The 22,826-nt window shown below is 30.3% G+C and overlaps 1 protein-coding gene across 1 annotated transcript in view; it reads left to right on the top strand.

Annotated features, from left to right (window-relative positions):
- The window catches only part of Rapgap1 (Rap GTPase activating protein 1), a 269,144-nt gene that overhangs the window by 98,769 nt on the left and 147,549 nt on the right, over positions 1 to 22,826 (top strand). The window lies entirely within an intron of this gene.

Raw genomic sequence — 22,826 nt, 5'->3', positions numbered from 1 at the left:
AAAATCCAAAGGTCAGCAGAGGGCGTGCATTGTCGTATTTGATGAATGGCTGTCATATTCGAACTATCAGCTATACAAATGCAAATTTTATGACGTATGACTGTACACGTGCTTTTTGTTGATAAAAAACACGAAATTTTCATTTGTAGGGGTTTGATTAAATAATAATAATAACTCATCCCAAGGTATTATTTTGTTTGACAATAAAAATAAAATTTTTGGTGATAAAAAATTGTTTTAAAAAACCGAACTATATGTTACTTTCTATCTATTTATTCTATAATATTTATTAATATATTGTGAGTTGAACGTCACCTACAATGAATGATACTCAAATGTTTTCAACGAACTAAATTCAAGTACATTTAAAAAAAAACAAGTCCTTTATTACAAACTGTGATATATGTCCTGTATTAAAGAAATACATTTGATCTAATTAGAATATGCATAATTCACCGTTAATTCACATTAATTAAAACACAAAATCAGCGTGTGAGATTAACAACGACCGTTATCGAGATTCAAAATATTGTCACCACGCGTCTCCACCCATGCGCCATGCGCGTCGGGCGTGAACGTCAAAACTCAGTCTTTTCTCTTTTTATCAGCTCTTCGATAATAGAAGGGTTGGATGCACAATGCGACTCCGAATCAAGTTACATACATTATTTGAGTACATTCTGATGGTTGGCCTTTTTAAAACCAGTGGGCCGACGCCAACTGTCACCATTCACAAATGATTGATGGAACTAATTAATATCGGCGTACGCGTGTTTTTCGAATGCAAGATACTTGAATACGAAATTAAAAATTGATATTTTTTATCTATTGTACCGGTTCACAACAAAGGACTGTTTTTTTTTATTTGAAAACCCTTGCACCGTTTTTTTCGTGGCACGTGCTTTGTTAGGTAAAAATATATACAAACATATCGCTCGTATATCCCAATGATAACAAAATGTTTATCAAAGCAAAACATTTTTATGTTTTATTTCTTTTAAAAATAAAACAATACATCTTCTATACATATAATAAAATTGGAGTGTCTGTTTGTAATATAAAAAAACCCGCTCTTTACTACATACAATTATGTAAGTATTTATACACGGTACTAATACCAAAATAACATTTTTTTAAATTTTTGTCTGTCTGTCTGTTTGTTCCGGCTAATCTCTGGAACGGATGGACCGATTTGGACGGGACTTTCACTGGCAGATAGCTGATGTAATAAGGAGTAACTTTTATTTTAGAATTATATATAAAGTCACGTTGCAATGTCCAAATACTGTCCAGTACCGCGCGCAGCCCTCGCGCATTCCTCCACTACGCCCTCACGTCGGGTCCCTTAATATCACAAAACCTTCCTAATACAGAATTAATAAATTATAGTAAAAATGCGAACTGAACAACAACTTTTTTGTTAAATTCAAACGCACACGAAGTCGCGGGCACAGTTAGTAATAAATAAAGTAGGCTCTTGTGGACAGTAGTAAGTGAATAGTTACTCATTTCTGACATTTAACTTACATACATTTTAAATACAATTTAATGGATCCTGTATGGAAATCAAATAACGCTGCGTTCACACTTTTTTACAATCTATGTTATCCTTTTCACATTATTAATCAAACGTTTTTACACATGAGATTTCATTTTATTAATTGATCCAACTAAAATCTAATCACAGTCCATTCAAAACACTCGAGAAAAAAAAAGGAGAAAGTTTGCAAAGTAAATCGTTCATGTTTTTATCTGATATAGGAAGCCAGGCAGGCAAATGTTCAATCTGATAGTAACTCGCCTTCGGTCATAGATATTGACATTGTAAGAAATCATAGCATAACCATTCCTTACACCGTCAACGGAACGCCAACTATGGAAACTAAGATGTTATGCTACGTCCCCTGAGTCAGTACAATGGCACACTCGCTCAGAACGGGAACCGGAACAGAGCAATATAAATTTCTGTTTGGCGGTAAAATTAATTTTCATAATCTTGACTTGGAATAATTTTATTATAAATTCGCAAGAAACTTAGTCTGTCTGTTGCTCTTTCGCGAGCAAACCACTGTGATGATATTTGGTATGAGGCAAGCTAGACCCTCAAGAAAGGACATAAACCACTTTTTATGTCTTATACCTGACGATCAAAGCCGCGGGCGAGAACTAGTATAACACATATGTATATCACTTTAAAAAATAATGTACTTACAATAGACACATAATCAGATCTAAAAAGGATCAAAGACATTCATAGTGTTTTACAGCCACATTAAATGAACTACAATAGTTACGGAAAGAACTTACAGATTGAGCGAAGTTGCTCAATATCAGTCGATCGCCACCGATTGAGGTCGATGAACTCAGATAAATCATGGAAACGATCAAGGATGTATGCGAAGATATGTTATACTTTACCCTTAAACCAACATGTTTAAGAATTCATTCACAGTCACGTGATCTTCCCTAAAAATTTATTTAGCAGATTTGGTTATTATGCTATCCAACACAAGTCCAAGTCTTTAATGTATCATGCTTTAGAATTAATGTAGGCCTGCCCTATATTTATTTATCAGATATTTCGCGAATCAACAAAGCAAGATCTGCAATGCAAGTTTCATAATAGATGTTCCAATCTCCATCTGCCCTACAAATGTGACCTCATTCTTGAAACAAGGCAACCGCTACAGCGAGTCACGAATATGGTATAATTTTAATTATGTTATCTTAGCAAAAAGCCCGGTGTAAGTTTTTTAATGAAAATAACGATTAATCGGGTCCCTCATAATCATTACATTTAATTTGATTTTATTATCGAAATAGTGTGATAAAACAGTTATAATTATATTAGCGATAATTTTTGTCATGCTTGTACAATCAAATTTTTTTTCAAGGTAGATGAGAATAAGGTTAAATGGATAACAAAAGAATGCCACGAATGATGCAGGGACGCAACGAGCGAAATCCTTAGACAGTCGAGACAATTATAAAATATTTACGTTTGTCAACCACCATTTACAATGATTGAGTTTATATACCTATTAACGATCTAAACCGGATAAAGTAAGATACAATAATATAAGATATATAAAAATACGGTACGACCTGGGCCCGATTAACCACATTATGAGTGATTTTAAGGCGTTTTCTGCCTCGCACGACCACTTTATTTAACCAGCTTTCTCAGGTGGTTTTGCGAGTCGAAACGATTTGCAAACTTCAACTTCAAGAAAATAGCCTACCTATTTCTCGAAGGCAACGCACCTACGAGCCTTTTGGTGTTGCACATGTCCACGGGCGGTGGTAGAAATTTACATCAGATTAGATTGTACTAGAAAAATACTTTTCTCACTACAACTATAGTTTCTCATAAACGGGAATAGTATCCTACACTTCAGGTGAATAGTGGCCATTTTAAGAAAATTTGATAAGTCGGTTCAGTTTACCGAACGACCCTCGTCATTTCTTATATCAATGATTACGTTAAATATACAGGAAGCCTTCAGTTACTAGGTATCGCCATACATATATAAGTATAACTTCTAAATAACAGGTCATGGGCCGTTGCTCGTGGTGTACCATGCTTCGTTACTTTAACTTAGATTTTATTTAATTATCGCTAACAACTTTTTCTGACCACCTAATTATTTCCGACGGAAGCTGTACTAGTGTTAGTCCCAATTAAGGTGTTTTAACAGGATGAATTGAAAGAATAAATGTAATAAAGTACCAACGAAATAAAAAACAATAATTGATATAACATTTATTTAACTTGTACATTAAGATAACTCAGAATTTTTTTTACACTAATTTATATTGTTATAAAATGTTATTTAAGTATACGATTGTTACAACATCTCAACTAATATAATCAATGCGTCTAATTAATTACTCAATCGATCATGATAATCTATACTTCTATACTAATATTATAAATGCGAAAGTTACACTGTCTGTCAGTTGTTCTTTCACGTCCAAACCAATGACAAAATTTGATGAAATTTGGTTTAAAGCAAGCTTGACTAAAATTAAGACCATACGTTTACTTTTTATGCCTGACGACCAGCCCCTAAATCGTGTGCAAAGCCGCAGACGACAACTAGTATCTACTAAAGATCCGTCAGTAAATACATGTTTATTGTTTTTTTTTGCTCGACTTTTGATTCGTTATGTTATCTGTATTTTAATATGATATCTAGCATGAAGAACAACTAAATATGCTTTTATAATGAAAGCATTTTAATTAATTAATGCAATCATATTAAAATTGTGAAATTTTATTACTTGTACGAAATTTAATGGCAAATTTATTAAACATTATTATAGTCTGAGCGTATTCTAATTAGTTTGTTTTCAAAGCATTTAATTAAGTTAGTAAAATATTTATTATAAAAACAAATTATATATTTAATACATTTATATTCTATTTGATTTTGCATCGTAACGTGAATTCTTATCGTTATAAAGCAAAGTTATTTAAAAAAATCATTCATTAGAACAGTACACGAACTTATGGTAAGTAAGGTCAACTCACTGTAACCTTTATCACTGTCGCCTATCTATTTCTATAGTACAATATACATAAGTGTACATAAGTATACATATAAGTCAATGGTAAGGAGCATTAATTATTCCTTACACAATGCATTGTCACGGGATTGAAGTTATTACGTTCCTCGTTCCTGTAACATTGACTCACCGGAACACAGCTCGACGCAGCATCGTTGTTTTACGAAGTGGTCAGTGAGCAGTACATAGACAGCTCTTGGCTTAACATAATAGCAGCAATAAACTTCTGAACTTGTTACTCGTGTCAATAGTGCCGCACAATTGCACATATACAATGTCTTTACAATTTATTGTACCGTCAACATTCACTTGTTGAGCGTTTTGTTTAAGAATTATCGAGTTCAATTTATTTTGGACCAGCTTCAAAAGAAGAAGGAGTTTTGGAGGACAATTCGCTTTCATTCGCTACTTATCGGTTGTATTTTTTTTTTGGTTTAGAACTCCGTAATTTATGAGCCGATTTGGAAAATTATTTTAGGTCTGTGTAAGGATACATACCATTTAACTTTGAGAAAAAAATAATAATTCGGAAATATTATATAATGTTTTTTTGTTATGATATCAGCTGTCTTCGAATTATTTTATTCAATAATGCGACAGAATCTCCTTCATTTCCTTTAAAACTATATTCAGATATGAAATTACTTACGTACAACGAAATTACGTGTAATAATATTTACATAATATTTAAAATCTAAAATATAATTTAAACACATATACTAGATATAAACAAAACAAATAAGCAAAAAGACCGCCTCGCCTCTCCTCTCTTAAAATAACGGTGGTTCTAGTTCGGTGGAGAGGATGGGTGTTAAATTTGCAAAAAATTTCTTCTAAATATTTTTGCTAAATTCTTTATTTAAAAATTACTTAATAGGTGCTAAAATAATAGACAAATCAGATAGATTCGAGACTAACGAGATTAATAGGGATTGTATGGTTGACAAAACATGAAAATATTTTGCAGATGTTTATTTAAAATAAAAAAAGGATCATGTGCTAGCGACATAAAAATAACCTAAGTACAACATATTTTAACAACAGAAGAGGTACATAATGATATCGTACTTATTCCGATTCTTAGAACAAACTATGTCCTATAAAATCTTAAAATCATCGCGTATTAAATAAATGGCTTCTTAACCACTATGTCCAACGTATCTATTAACATTTACAGGACGTATTATATTGTCAAAGTGAAGATTTTCTATATAATTAAGAAAATTATTACTTTTATAGACCTACTTTCTTTCGCTGCATTTTATTTTAATAACACTGAGATTAGCACCACTTACAGGTGAAACTAGATCAACAAGAATAAATGTCGTATCTATCTTTAAATTGAAACAGTTGTAGCTAGTACCACTACTTCCATTTTTTTATAATAAAAAGGTACTATATCTTTATTTTTTAACTTATATATATAATATCATATATTTCATAAAGTACAGAAATTAAAAAGCCTACAAATACACAAATATATTCCTATACCCAGTATAAAAAGAATATCCGCGTAACCAATGATGTTCTCGCGTAACGTAATGAATATATCATTATATTTATTCAGGATATTCTTTGATTTGATAAAAGTTAGTCTTTCGAAAATTTGGATTTTAATTGAAATAAATTGATTAAGTTTTTAATATACTCCATAGTGATAACTAGTATTATTAAATGGTGCAATAGTGAAGAAAAAACATTACTCTTAAACCACAATTAATAAATAAAATATATAATCAATGACCACGGAAAAAAAAGTGGTCATCGATTTTATAAAAATCCTTATATTTCTGTATAGAAACTAGCAACAAAAGTCTGGACAAAAACCAAAATATTCTTTGTACAAAAGCTACCAGCTCGTTTGTCTTGAAAACGAAGGTTAAAAAACCTATCCAAAATACATTTCGCTGGTTTGTTGTGGTGTGAAAATAATTGATGATCTACAATATCGAAGGCTCGAATGCACGTTGGCTACGGAGTAAACATTTTTAGAATAAACCCAAGTCATGACTTTAAAAATGTTTTTTTTTTTCCTTAGAGAGTATTAGTTTTCTGCCTTAAAAAAGTATAACCATATAAACTATAATATCATTTATATTTTCGAAATACGATTATATTATATGTATTAACCAACTATTTAAAAATAATTTTCATAAAAAATCATTACCCCATCATCAACCTAAAGTATGTTGATTAGGAAAAGTTAATATTAGTCACAAAATATTCCAAATCAACAGTTAAGCTATTAACACACTACACTTTATGCGTCAACTAAATATATTACACAAATGAATCCCTTTCATCAGTGTAACTTATGAAAAATAAATTAGACGCCACTAAGTATTACTCGAAGTTGAATTATGAACTCAATATTCCAATACGTACCATCTGTTTAATTTTAAACTATCATTCACCCATTGTCGACTGACAAATGGACGCACTTTTATTGAGACCAATGTAGAGAGCAAAAAATTGATAAAATAACCATTAAATGATTAGATAAACCACTTATGCATTTAACATATGGTTTGTTTAAATATGATCACATTATCGTTGTTCTATTAAATTATATTTAAAAAAAAACAATTAAATGAATCACATTCATTAACAGCTTTCGGTATTACTTTAGAATTATGATGAAATATGTAACAAACATAAAAGTAGATATGAAAATGTGATTATACAGCGGTTCAAAAAAGATTATCTAAAGAATCACAAATATAATCAATGTAACTGTGCGGTCAGTCGAAGACGATAAATCAATTCGTTAATTAGATGATCTAAGAAAACTGATAGATGTTGACGGAAATCAAATAGCAAAGACACATATAATGCAAATAATTATACAAGTATAGTAGACCATAACATCTGATAAGATGATATTCCAAATATAAAAAGGGTTAAAATGTTGAAAACAAAAGGATTTTTTCAGCGCTACTGCCAAAAAGGTACGAAACGGTTATAAGAGATTTAAAGTACCGATTCATACGTTAGAACCCCTGTTTGACATCTGATATCTTTTGGAACTCGTATCTATCGGAAGTTTTAATGTAGCGTATCGATTTCATTTATTGACTACCTTTGTGTATTTAAGCGAGTTAATTGTGAGTGCGAGTGATAACCCCGAGTGCAAAAATTCTTACATGTTAATAATATTATAAAAAAATCCACACCAAAATTATTATCATTATTTTTTTTTTAATTTGTAATTTGATGTTTTATTATTAAATTGACATTTAGACATTTTAATTATTATATCATTTCGAGAAACTAACACAAAATGCCAACGAGATTAATAAAAATATATTAAGCGTAAACTTGAAAAACAACATCTAATAATATTACTGAAGATAAAACAAGTTTACGATGAAGATTAATGCGGAAGAGAAAGAAACGGAGTAGGAACTAATATGAATAGATATGGAAAAATAAAAGCAAACGCTTAAACAATTTTGGAACTAAGGCGTGACGTATAGTTTGTAACGTTTATAATATTTAATAGGTCAGTTCATCTTAAAGTAATCGTCGGCTCCTCACGATGTTTTCCTTCACCGCTGAAAAGTTACGTAAAATAAATAATACGATCTATTTCCTTAAAAATATATTTGATGTTCCGAAACCTGCAACAATTTAACATAAAATTCTCATTTGATTTTTTTTCTGAACACAAAATAAAAACGTTACATCTGCCGCAAGTATACGAAGCTATTGTGTATAGGTGACTAGTCATTTAGATAAGAGTCATAACAGCTCATTTTGTTATCTTTATGGTAGACAACAATTAAACAGTCTCTGTTTAAGAACAAAAGATCCTTTTTGGGACCGACGTAATATAGTACATAAAATGTTTCTTACACACTTCTCTAACGAAGAATGAAAGATTAATGTATTTTCTTTTATTTCAAATTTTTTTTCAAGAATGTTGCGACAAATATCATATCGATTAAAAATTAATAAGGCACACCATATTGTTATACATAATGATTTATCATTCAAAATATTTCCTTCAAATAATACAAAACGTATATATTTCGTCACTAATTAGATAAAACATTACTTACCTCCCATTTTATTAGACAAGAAATGTAGAACTGTCCCTTATATACGTATTAAGAATCGATAAAAACCAACATAATAAAGTCAACCAAGTCTTGTAATTAAAATTGACTACCTTATCTAATTAGATATTTCCTGGGATGTGGTAGAAATGTTCATAAACTAGATCGTGCGTATAGAACTTCGCCTCATTTAATAACGTTTTACCTAGCATATTGTTATATTGACTTAACCATATCCCCTTAACACCGCGTGTGCCTTTACGACAAATTAAGGGTTTAACAAGCTTTAAAGTTCAAACATATATGTATTAATTTTCCTCTATGATCAATTATAGCTCTTAAACGTCATAAAATAAGGGTTATTATAGCAGAGTGTCCTCCAATATGTGATCAAAAGCAGAGGCCTAGACGTTTAATTTGTCCTCGCTTTGACGGTAAACACAATTTACCCTAACTCTTCCCTTTCCTTTTAGTGTTGACTGTCTGACTTTTTTTTTTACATTTACCACATTCTACATTTTCATGATTTCCTGGTAGTTTTCTGCTAATTGAAGCAAATCCGGTGATTTTTCTTTTCGCTTTTATATAGAAACAGCTGAGCTGAGATGGTCCCTCCACGGGACCTGCTCATCTCAGCTCAGCTGTTTTACATTTAATACATTTTTATAAAATGACAATTCAATAGTGCTTGTAAAAGTACTTTTGAATCGTCATTTCACTTCATTTCAATAAAGTATATTCTAATTTTGATTTTATCTGCTTTAAACGAAGGCTATGTGTCAAATCCGAACAAGCACCAACGACTTTTATGTGCATGTCTCGAGCACAGCGTTGAAAGAAAACATCGTTTGGAATACTGTATGTTGGGTGAACTTTTGTCACATGAACCGCACTGTAATAGCATGATGGAATCAACTCTAAAACTATTTTCATTATTTAATTATATCTTTGTATGGCATCATTAATCCCAAACGTAGCAATTGCCTGAGATTAAAATAAACTGCATCCAATACTCAAAAACTTTTAGAATTGTCATAAACAGGGCAGGATGCATATTTGTGTATGTGTCAAATTCTTAGTATTAGCTATGAAACATTAGAAATAATATACGTATATAAGCCGCTACCCCAAAGGTTAATCGAATATTACAGAATACAGTATTAACCAGAGGTCGGTGAATTTTATTTGGGTAAGATTCATTGCGGTTTTCGGAAGCTAAAATATAGACAATTCGTCTCTCACTGGGCATTGAAATATCTCACAAGAAGTTTCAGTTGTGGAAAGAAATTACATTTATTCGATCCATTGATTCGTTGATTCACATTGATACGTAGATTTAAGTTTTACGCAATAATAATAAGAACTATTGTCGAAAGGCTACTATGAAAGTATAATTTAAAAAAGTACGTTTATACGTGAAAAATATACCTACGAATAGTGTCTCGTAGCACGGGAACAGTTTGGCCTCAATTTATCTCCGTAATCATTTTCTCCGTAATCATTAAAAAGCTCTTTTAATAAAAAAGTAAGTACGAATAATGTAATAAAATTTAGCATGTAATTAATTAGGTTGAAGCTACTTGAAGTCTGGGTAGAATATTTTCGGTCTGTTTATTCCCTCTTCAATTAAAACACGCCTCCTGAATAAGGGAATCCTCTGACGTTTAATGTTAAAATGGCGACAAATCGTATTATTCTTAGACGTCGAATATAATTTCTAAATATATTTCTTTTATAAGTATATAACGTTAGGTATACTTAGGAATAACCTTCTAAAGAATTTAACTAATGACAATTTTTCGTATGTAAGCATCCTTAAACTTTTCTCTTTAATATTTTATCTCATAAAATCTAGCCCTCATACAATTTACATTCATTTTATCATAGATATCATAAGTAACAGACGAATCTACACCTTATTGCATAGTCGATAAAGATCTCTTGTGCTTTATTTTGTATGTAATATTTTTTTTATTTAAAATTTTTATTAAAATTTTATTGCCTAAGTCACATTGCGAGCAATATATTTTTATTGCTTAAATTCGTTAATCGTTTTTACGTTTTATATTTTATCAATAGGGGAACCCGTTAAACCATGCTAACATTGCATGCACATTAACTGTTTTTTTTAACTTCAAGTCACAATATATAATTTGAATACTTTTAAAAAATATCCATTTTGTATTGACATGTCCCTTTATTTCTTTAAAGCATTTATTCTTCTCGTTTATCAATCGACAATTTGTGTTTATATAAGGAAGGCGTCAATCTTAAAAAGTACCATGCCGATAGAAAAATATTTTGTTTGGTTAAATAGCTTATTTAATGAGGATTATAGGCTGTATAACTCCAAACTACGATCCGTAGTAGTAAACATAAAGCAGTCTGGCTACCTGTACTAGTATTAAGTTTATGAGATAGACTTGTTTATGAACCAATCAAACGCATGAAATAGACATGCATAATAACGCATTTCAAATTTAACACGGTTTAAATCATGGGGCACAGATAGTATTAAAAAGGTCATTGATATCAACAATGTAATCTATGAAGAAATAAAATCCAACAAAATCATCGATGTAACTTTATCTGATCGTCCCGACATTACGTTCAATCGATTTAATCTGCAATCGAATCATTACGTCACTGATACCGATCGCGATCTACCTTTAGGTCATTAACCTCCGCATAATCTGATGGTTGGCAAATATTTAATGACATTACGTCAAAGGAATGTAATCCTTATAGCGAAGGTCTTAAAACTTTGATGAATGAATGAATGGCTTGTTAAACGTACAAGCCCTTTTTAATTGATGTTATACATACTTCAATCCCTGTTTTACGCACTGTTGCTTCGATTATGCTGATTGGTGTAATGCCGTCTTAAATCAACATATGAACTAGGTAGCGAAAGGGTTGTTATTTAAATCGTCGGACACCAGTTTTAGGGTTATTTTTTTAATTTGTTATTGACACTTTGAATTTTGCAACTTCTAAAGATAATATAATATACATATATTTACGTATACGATAAACGTAAACTGTAGAAGAATCTCTTGAAAAATCTCTTGAAGAAAATCACGAAGAATATGTAATTACATTTAAGGAAAAAATAGCTTTTCAAAAATAAAAATTTGTAAGATTATTTATTAATCTAGTTTTATATATTTAAGTACTCATTATATTTATTTTGAACCGAAGTTTTTCGGCGTATAGACAAAGCTGGTTTTCTATTTATTTAAATTAATATTGAAATAAATAATGTACGTTTTAATGGATCATAATCCAACCTTAACATTAGAAATCCTCAAAACTTAAATTTCAATGTGTTAAAATCACGTATTTATTTCAAAGAGAATTGTGTTATGGTAATGAGTATTGCGAATATTTTAAAAAACTCGCGACAAAACCCTTGTAATCCCTGGGTTTTATTCTTTTTAATTCATCGCAATGCAGCGAAGCGACAATGAGGGTTACAGCCCCAATTTTTAATTCAAATCTCAAAATCTCAATGGGCGACCCTCGAAAATTTCGATTTCGTGGTCAGCGTAAGTTGATACTTTATAGCGATCATCGGATTCAAGTAATGGCGCCACAAACGGCTGTTTAAAATCACACGCATTGGATTTAAAATAATTGGTCCATTCATACGCTTGCAGGATATGTTATTTGGGTGGGCGGAATTTGTTTTTTTAAATTACAAAGCTCAAAGAGGAGCGGACACACTTTATAATCTTTAATCACATAAATTAAAGTGTTTTGAATTTCAATCCATCAATATTTCATTTAAATGATGTAACGTTTCGAAATAAAAAAGTTTATATTTTTTATTAATATCTGATTGAACCTTTTGATGTAAGTGTAGATGTACTCTTGACGGGTTTCGGTCACTGAGGCTCCACAGACTAGCGGTCTGCCCTGTGCAGATATATTTATTTTTTTACATTTATAAATATATAATTTTTGCTATAAACGCTTACTTTTAACTACAATCATGCCCGATCGGAAGTACTGATATGATCTTAAATGGAACGCGCTTGCCTATAAGTCTGTAATATCTGTTCATTCTTACCTCAAGATACTCGTATTGTAATGAAACACGACTGGGTAGATTTCATAAGTAGGGTATACGGCTGCACGTGCTTTCCGAAGCACGGAAATATAAACACTGCCTAATTTCAGACTCATGACTGCTACTGACCATCTCGAGACCAAGCAAAAACCAATATTTGTAGGCCCGACAGGGTTTGAGCCAAGGACCAGAATAAGCGTCTTTATAAACTAGCCACTAGAACAAAGAGATAGTCAAATTATCCGTACGTTTTGAACTCTTATTTAACTTGCAATATCAATTGAATTTAATTGTTATTGCAAGTGGAGAAAAATAAAGCGTATTTGCAGTTTATGACATTGATGGATCCCTTTTCAACTCGGACTACCTAATGGAAGATGCAATATGAACTTTTATATTTATGAAATATAGCCATTATTTACTGTTAAAAACTATGATAGACTTTTATTATTATGATAGATTGTTATTTATCGTTTATTTACTTTATAAACAGAAAAATATATATTATATATATAAAATATATATCGCGTACTCAGAGATAACGGAATACAGCTAGCATGATAGATTAAGATATGTATCATTCATTAAAAAAATTAAGTTATATCCTTAAATGCGTCACAATAAAATACTACACTCTCGAAACAATAAATAAATGAAGTACCTAATAACACAAACAAAATGAACTAATCAATGCAGGTCCGAGTTATGACTAAATAAAAGGCTTACTTAAAGCAAAATAAATTTAACTATACTGGTAAATTTGAAGAGTTTTATGTTTGGATGTTAGTTAGACACTAAAATGGTGGGATAGGATACAGCTAATATCCCAACTAAACACATAAATACCACATCACCCGTCAGACCAGCAAGTTATCTAGCTTTAAAAATATAAGTAATAATAATTAGTCGAAGGCTACAGGTTAAAAACAGAGTAACACTGAATTTCAATTCTGCATTCCTGAGAAAGATATAGATTACGTAATATAGAATAACAAGTAAGTATATTGGATTCTGGTACGAGTGACAACAGTGGAGTAATCATTATCCTTAAAAAGGAAAAGGTCTTACCAAGTATGTCATACTTTACATGGAATAATATGTCATATTAATTTTAAATATGTTAGACTATACAGAAAATGTCAAACAAAAAATTTTCCGTTCAAATGAAAACATTGTATTGAATTATTGTTGGACTTAAGCCTCAGGTCACGGAAACTTCAAATTGAATTAAGAGTTTCTAATGTTTTTTTTTTAATTGAACTCTTGAAGTCCGGCTGTAGAGAGTAACCCAGTTCCATTCCTCTAATTAATCACGTCCCACGACTGTTGCGAGTGTCTGGGAATATAGACAAGATTAATAATCGAACGTTACGTTGATGCAGCGAATTTGATTTGAAAATCGATATTCTAGATACATCAAAGCTATTTTGAGATCACTGTATATGTATCCGAAATAAGCCGCCCATTTATCTAAGATTCAAGCTATGACTCATAAATAAAGTTACACACTGATCATCCTGATCACAGATAAAAATTTAAATTTGCATTTGCTTAAATTCTTATTAATAATTTATCTATTCATACTAATACCATTCACTCTTCTACCGAATCTTCCACGGACGCGAGCGAAGCCGGTGGCATAAATAGTTGAAAATAACTTATTAACAACCACCGAGCTTGTCCGTGCTTAGCTTTTATGTAGGTATAGTTTATCTCACGCTCGGCGGTGAAGAGAAACGTCGTAAGGAAACCTACATTTATTCGATGATATTTTGCTACATAACATCCACCATCCTACAAAGGCTTGACCTACGAGAAAAAGACACAAAAATGTTACGAGTTACTTTACTTCTTTACATTTATACGAGTGTTTGTGGGTTGTTTGCTCTTAATTCTTGAAGCAATATTCACATCTTGATAGACAGATATCTTGGCCATTGTTTTTGTTTTTTTAAACCAGAGAGTGACATAGACTTTTATATCGGATATTCTATGAAAAATAAGTATGATATCAGATTTATAATTAAATATTTATTAGTCTTAAAAGGCGGGCCGATTTGCGAAGGAAATCTACCTATTTAAATAATGATATTATTAATTAGTATAGATTATATTTAGTTTATTTTACTTTATTAAATCAGATTAAGCTGAGTTCTTTTTTTTTAATTGTTTTATGTTCTCATTCGAGAAAGGCATATGTCCGTGAGCTTTAAATTTTTGTTATATTTTTTGTATTGCCTTTAAACGTTTAATCGACGTCACATTGATAAATGTCAGTCATTATTGACGTGTCGGTTAAAAAATAAAACAAAGTTAATGACCTTAAAGGGAATGTGTCTCATTTGAACTGCACAATCGTATACAATAGGATTAAAAGAGCTATTGTGAGGAGCGTGTCTGACTTAATACAATCCATTCTAGCTGCACAAAGAGTACCTCTTTGTATAAAATATCTGTCTGAAAGATGAAATTTTAAAGGTCGCGGTGGAATTCATTGTTACATCCTTACATCACTTACCAAAAGACAGTAAATGAACATTTTTTTTTTCATTTCGTCTGGAAATTACTTTTGTGGAATATGACGGGGTGAAAGGAAATATTTTTATACTGTACAATTTATTAATACTAATAAAATTATATTAACGAATATTTCAATAAAAATTGACATATTAACTTTTTATTCTATTTGGTAAATTACTATTCTAGAAATTAGATTTTATTACATTTTATTTTAAATCTATAACAAATAGTATTTATTATTTATGTGAATATTGATTTTAAATTCTGATATAAATTTATTTTTAATTTATAAATGAATTCTTCTTTTGTATATTAAAATAAATTAGGTAACAAATATCATAATAACAGTTATGTCCATAAAAGTAATATCTTCTCTTATCGATCTTACACTATTTTTATTTGTTAATCTTTTTGTAAAACCATATCGAGCAAATAAATAATTTGAATTTGAATACCATTACGCTTCTAATTCGAAGTTATATAAATAATATTATATCCCATTTAATAAATACTTTCTAGTTAGCGATAAACAGAAATTAAACTTTTGAATGAATTGTTTATTTAAAGCGATATATATGAAACAATAACAGAAACCCAACTTTAGGATAACCTTTTTAATGAATAGATCGTCAAAAAACACATGAGTCCATTAGAAAAAATAAAAAAAACCATTGAAATTCTTGGTCGTCATTTTATATAAATTGTTTAAATATGGACAAGTGATTTTAAAAGTGACAAGTGACTATTTCCACAACAGTCACTTTTTTATAGCCGGATTTCCGAATAGACATTAAACATGCATTACATTAATTATAAAGCGACAAAATCATTGATAAGGGTATTAGATCGAAACGATAAATAGATAGATAGTAAAGACAAGTTTTTAAATTGTTTTGTAATTGTAAATAAATAAATGTAATGAAAATTAAAAAAAAAAAAACATTTATTATTTTTAAAATATGTATTCGAAAAATTCAATAAAATTCAAACAAAACTTACAGTTCTTCATTTAGCATTGTATAAGATTTATATAAAAAGGTCATTGACATCAACTTTGAAAAAAAGGGTGGCAATCGCTCCGTTGTTTCGGAGCTTTTATTCTCTTTGTGAATATTGTTACGCACTTGTAAGTCTTCACCTTGCTCTGAACTACATCTTGCTTGAAATTATACAAGGGGATATAAAAAATAAACTTTAATATTTGCTTTCGGTGGAAGTTTTACAAATACGTTCAAATATTTAATTAAATAATTCTTCAGTAATACATACATAATAATGCATGTAAAATGAAAAGTCGGTTTAATAGAATTAGACAGTTATACGTTTACTTAAACATCTCATCAACGTAGATTTTTTTTTAAATTATTTAAGATTATAGGTATAAAGTTTTGAATTGCTACGACGACTTTTTTTATTGGAATAAAATGCGCACAGCGCTTCCAACTACTAGCTAAAAAATGACTTTCAGTTGTAGTTTTTTCCATAACGTAAACGTTATAGTTTGCGTTTTAAACTATACTTCGTCTAAAATAAAACTGTAACAAAATAGTTTTTATATCATATAGTCAAATAGAATCGCCCTGTACGTTCAATAAAAATATGTAAAGTTAAGATCTCATATTAACATCAAATACTTTCATTTAATAAACTTAACTGTGTGAATAACAGCATCCCTTTGTGGTCTATTGTTGTTTTGTGGGAACATTTCTACTGGGTCATGTATACTAATATCCTATTGTTGAAGGGTATAACACTAACTTGCTCTTCTTGATTTGCGAAGGGAGTGGTCAGTTTTAAGACGCATTCTTTACTTTTCTATAGAATACAAACAAAACTTTTGTTCTTCATTCTAATAGTTTTATCGAGTTGAAACAAATGTGTGTGAATACTTATATTTATATCATGGACGTTAAAATTATAAGTCAAATTATTTTTATTGATATATAAAATAAAAAAATTAAGTGCAATAATTTGATGAGATTTTTTATAAATTAAAATTAATTGTCAATATTTCTTTTCTGTTTAATAAAATTGGTATTAGCACGTCGTAGACCGGCTATTTACATAATAAACAGCGTGGCTCATTACTTAATGTATTATAATTACATAGGTAATTAAATACAATTGAAATATTATTTATTATCCTCTATATATAATATAAATTAATGTGTGTTATTGGGGTATACGCATACGAGTACTTTATTGTTATATTTGTAAGAGTTTATGCAATAGTTCGTTATGCACTTACCCGTTGTCTTAGAAAACTTGTTTTACCAAAAAGGTTGTCTATGATAGACAGTTTTATGCATTTTATGTAAGTTTGTCTGTTTTTGAATAAAATATAATTTATATATCAATACGTGAAGCAATAACTTTGTACCTCTATATTACCAAAAAGACGCGCGTGTAAGAAAGTCACTATTAAAAATTAGGTGGAAAAGGAGTGCAAAACGCTAATATTTTTATAAAATATACATAAGAAATAATTTAAAAAAAAACATTACACACACTACGATACGTTTAACACATACACGTTTATCTTCATAATATTTAATATGAAACATTCATAGTTTATGTTCATACTGCTAATGCCAACACACGTCAAAGAAGAAAATTCGTAACCTTTTTTTTTATTTAATTTTTTTTATTATAGTAGTGACAAGGTGTCGTCCAGTTGCTCATTTTTCCTACGTATCTTTCGTATCAACGCATCTAATATATATTTTTTTTTTTATTGAATTTCGATCAATGAGCGACCACTAGTAATAATAATTTAACTAAATAAAATAAATTTCTTACCCTAGTTCGTTATCCGTGCCCTTGACAATGTGATTGTATTATTTCATGATGATCAGCTGAGTAGTTAAGATGTTAATGCGTAACAAACAAACAAGCTAATTTTCGTATTTATAATATTAGTGAGGTTGTCGTAAATGTATAATTTGTAATAAACTATGTAGATTTCAATTAGATTGCATTTCCACTAAGCTCGAGTCCGGACGATAATTTCAAATTACGAGGAGCGATTGCATTGGAGCCACTCCACTCCTTTGATATCTTGAGCTCAAATTGTATTACGTAAGATAGAATATTGTAATTTAACTTTTTATTGCTTAATATTTATGAAAGAACATCACTCTTTAAACTATATCTATTATATAAAACAGGCCGGGCGAATACCATGCAGGCGAGTCTAGGAATACAGAATCATCTGAAGAATAAGGATAGCACTGCAAGGAACAACTGGTACGCAATTAGGTCATTGACCTTCAGTTAACAAAATGTCACAAAGTTTAGAAACCATGTATAAGGCACGGATGCCTATAAAGATATTGTTTATTTAAGAAAATAGCACAATAAATTAATAAAAAATTACCCGCAACTTCTCTCCTGGAAAATTAGTAGCTACTGTTATTCCAAAGGTCGTATGTACATTTTTTTTTACTTCATCATAGATGATAAAAGCTTTGAATGATTTTAATATGTTATTAAGTAGATGTGTGTATAACTTTTTACATGTAGGTACATTGTACATGTAGTAAGTTAAATATTTGTATTTTACAAATTATTGTGCCTCTTCCCACATATTTCATAATCAGTCCTCTACCCAAAGATTGCCTGGAATAGATCGCCGCGTTAGTCATAAGGCCGCCTATTGAATCTCACACAACCTTTGTAACTTTTCGTGTATATTTTTTTATTGTGTGCAATAAAAAAATATATAAAATTATTCATTTGTTGCCGCTAGTTTTAAGTTTCAATTAAGAACGTTTCTTCTGTTAGATTTAATTTAAATAACTAAATATAATAAAGTAACATAGTAAATTTACATTGAAATATGTTTTAAGTTGGATTTTTATCTTTACATAAGATCTTTCGGAATAACAGTAACGCAAAGTCGCTCACTGGACCATAAACTATATCTATGCAAATATCACGTCGATCTGTAATGTTGCTTCGTTTCTGCTCGAAAGATACAGAAAAAAAAAATACACTTTCCCATCTATAATACATAAAAGTACTAGTTAATGCTCTTGAGTTGACTCCTGTGTTGGTTTCTTTGCATCGCGTATCTTTGTTACGACAGATAATTGAAACATTTATATTTTCTTCATTATTTCGCTTTTTTTATCTAAATTTTTCGTATGCACTCTGCATTTAAACGTACAAACTATCTTAAGTTTTTTTTTTATTTCAAACAAAATCATACTATTTTTTATATGTGGTATTTTAATTTACACTATTTGTACGTATGTGTAGATACTGGCACTTAAATGGTTTCATTTATATGTATTTCTTAATTTTTAATTGATATTCTCTATTTTTCGGCTTATTTTCGACCTATCGAGGAATGAGTATATGGCACTATATGCACTTTTTGTAAAATGATTTTTCGTGCGATGAAGCCTTATATATATTTTAAATGTGGAAGTTTGGATGGTTGGATGTTTGTTACTTAATCACGCCATAACGATTGAACGGATCTGAATGAAATTTGACACAGAGATAGATTATAGTCTAAAATACCACCTTTACCTTTTTATCACGGAAAATGTACCTACACCTGCACAAAAACCGCGAAACCGCCAGCTGAAATAATATAATATAAATTACTAATCAAAAAAACAATGAAATTTTTTAGATATTGTTTACTACTTATTTTTACAATTAAAATTCTGTTAAATCAATGAATCAAACGAATCCTAAAAACGATTTTCAATGAAATACCGATAAAAAAATATATCCACACTTTGATTATCTGTATTATCTGTATTATACATTTTTTTATATTATTGCGTATAACGTATGCAATTGCCTTAAAATTCCTCATAGCTGATTGCCGGTTAGGCTTACGAATAGCCTACCTGACCAGCGGTCGTTTTGTTAATAGGTTTCCTGCAGGCTGCGCAGTCTAACATTTACTGTCTTCCTAGTGTTTTGGATGTTTTGCCACTATATAATTATTGCGTATTGGCTTATTCTCTTATGAGAGGTCGTGCGCAAAATTATTTTGCTTCAGGCAGCTCGGAAATTACGTTTTATTGGTTAATAACATACCTTCTAAATTTATAATGTTATTTACGAATTAGATTAAAATATTACTGCAACATTTTTAAACGTTTTCAAGTGTGTATACAGGTAAACAATCATTTATCTCTTTCCGTTTACCTTCATTTAACACTTGAAAGAAGAAGACACAGCATTAGGCCTTAAATTAAATTATAAGTAAGACCGTTAGTTTTTCAGTGTATATCAAATCAATCTAATTCCAAGTGATATGTTTGCTCTTTATACTCAAGCACATAAAAGAGTAACATAAATTTCGTGGGGTCATTACGAATTTCATGCAATTGTAAATCAGTTTGGTTGCAAAAAAATGGGTTTCTAATTTAAATTTTGCCGTAACACGTTTTGCTGATAAAATTGATGATGAATGCATCTGAAGTCGGTCAGGTCAAACACGATCACGCTCTCATCGGAATCGCGGAATATAACGAGATTTGAAACGAGATTACGATTACAATTGAACATCAGACGGTGGCACCTTGCAGAGACCGGCCGCTATGCTAATGTAATGCAAGTTCACATATGATAATGAGATATTAGATTTTTTTCAATAAAGTTTGTCGCGAACTTGTTTTTTAAATTTGTTTTAATACGATATATTAATGTAAACGTTCACATAACTATTTGAATACACGCAAAACTAACATTGTTAATATTATAAGGAATAACTCCTTGCAGATTTTACGTTTTTTTCTTAGCTTCCAAATTATGATATATATTTTGCAATGTTCTATACTATTTATTTTTGTTTCAAGTAAGATTATAGTGCAATTACTAACAGTTCTTTATTTTCGGTTACTAAATAAAAAGGGTAAGTACATATTAATACTTTATTTAAATTTAAATCCGCCAAATTGATTTCGTTATACCGGACGAGTGACAGCTTAAATTAAATTTGATCTTCAATTTAACCCAGATCAGTAAACTAATTTTCAACAAACTGGGAGTTAACGCGCTATCACAAGTGTAAAATCAAGGCGACATTTAAATTCTTTTTGTACAACTTCTTTTTCATTTAATTCTAAATGAATAATTTTAAGAAATTATCAATGCCTATTAGAATTTCATTATTAGTTATTTTTTCCATAAAATTCTATTATATTTAAAACATCGGCTTCAATCTTCAATTGAAATAATTTAAAATATTTTCAAGGCTAATATTACCTATGTTCAACAGTTATCCTACAGGAACGTTAGGTACATATACACTATCTCATTCAAAGTGAATACCGGGTCTAAAGGTCCCATGCACAGCAAACAAACCTCGTGGGTAATTTTAGAATGTTTGAAGTCCCATGTTGAGTTAATTACAGGTCAAACTGGGTTATGACCCTTTTCAAGTTTGTGAAGAATGGCTTAAGTGTATTTAATATTACGCAGTTAGCAATTTGTTAGGTCATTGTACTTTAATTTTACAGAAACCTCTTTGATATCACTGTAATTTGATACAGCAGGTTTGTTTTAAAGAAATACATTCTTACAATATAAGTTAAATTACACGAGAGGAATAATGTCGTCACGAATTCTTATTTCATAACGATATCATAGTATAAGACATTTGCATATTCCATTTAAAGTTTTGAACCATCGTAATCTTTTGATTCAAGCTCGCTTTTGAATAGTACTTTGTTGACTTCCTGCTGCTATCAGGAAAAGCAATACCACGTGCTTGTTTCAATCGGGCTCGACACGTGCCTAGCTTACAACATTGTCAACGTATGCCTTATGCGAATGCAATCAGAACTACCTTCCGAATAGGGCTAAGTGCTTAGAAAAAACTATTCATAAAAACTTTGTGATTCCTCTTATAATTAACTTGCACTTAATAGGTAACAATTAGAACATTACAGATGCATACGTGAATCATTTTATACAGATAGACAGACAAGTAAATTAATTCTTTTTCTGGTGGGTTTTATAAGTTCGTGTATTTTTATTCCACACACATCATTAATTCTACCTCTGGGAATCTTTCGCGTTTTTGTGTTCCGGTGTATAAAGGAGTGAGTTAATGTAACCACTCGCACAACGGATATAGATAACATTTATATATATCAATAAAATGGTCGAGATGACTTTTAGCTGTGTTCAGATAACATCACTTTTGGTCAAATTGATAAATTTTCTGCCTACTTTCTTTGGCTTAGTCTTGGACGAATGCAATCGATATATTTGTAATCGATAAAAAATAATACGCTTAACACCAATTTAAACGTCAACTGTTTCGTGCATTTGTTCCAATTAGCTCTCTGAAAAACAAAACGGTTAAAATCCCAACCACACCCTTATTAAGGTGCACAGGTGCTCGCGAAACAGCACACTGACCCCGATTCCCGAATTCATCGCCACGGGACGTCCCATGCCCTATTGTCGGTAATCTTTCCATCTCTTCCAAATTAGGAAGCTGAGAAAAAACTAACGTCTGTTTATACAATCGTATATGGCGTAAATCAATTTCGAACGTTGTATAAACTTTTTCGATATACAAAACAAAAATTGTTCGAACAAATTGTCTATGAAAAATAAATTATAACTTTTTA

The sequence above is a fragment of the Vanessa tameamea genome, chromosome 17 (genome assembly GCF_037043105.1).
Source record: "Vanessa tameamea isolate UH-Manoa-2023 chromosome 17, ilVanTame1 primary haplotype, whole genome shotgun sequence".
In the NCBI taxonomy this organism is placed as follows: Eukaryota; Metazoa; Arthropoda; class Insecta; order Lepidoptera; family Nymphalidae; genus Vanessa; species Vanessa tameamea.
The sequence above is the reverse complement of the archived record's forward strand: the minus strand, read 5'-3'. Positions and strand labels throughout refer to the sequence as shown.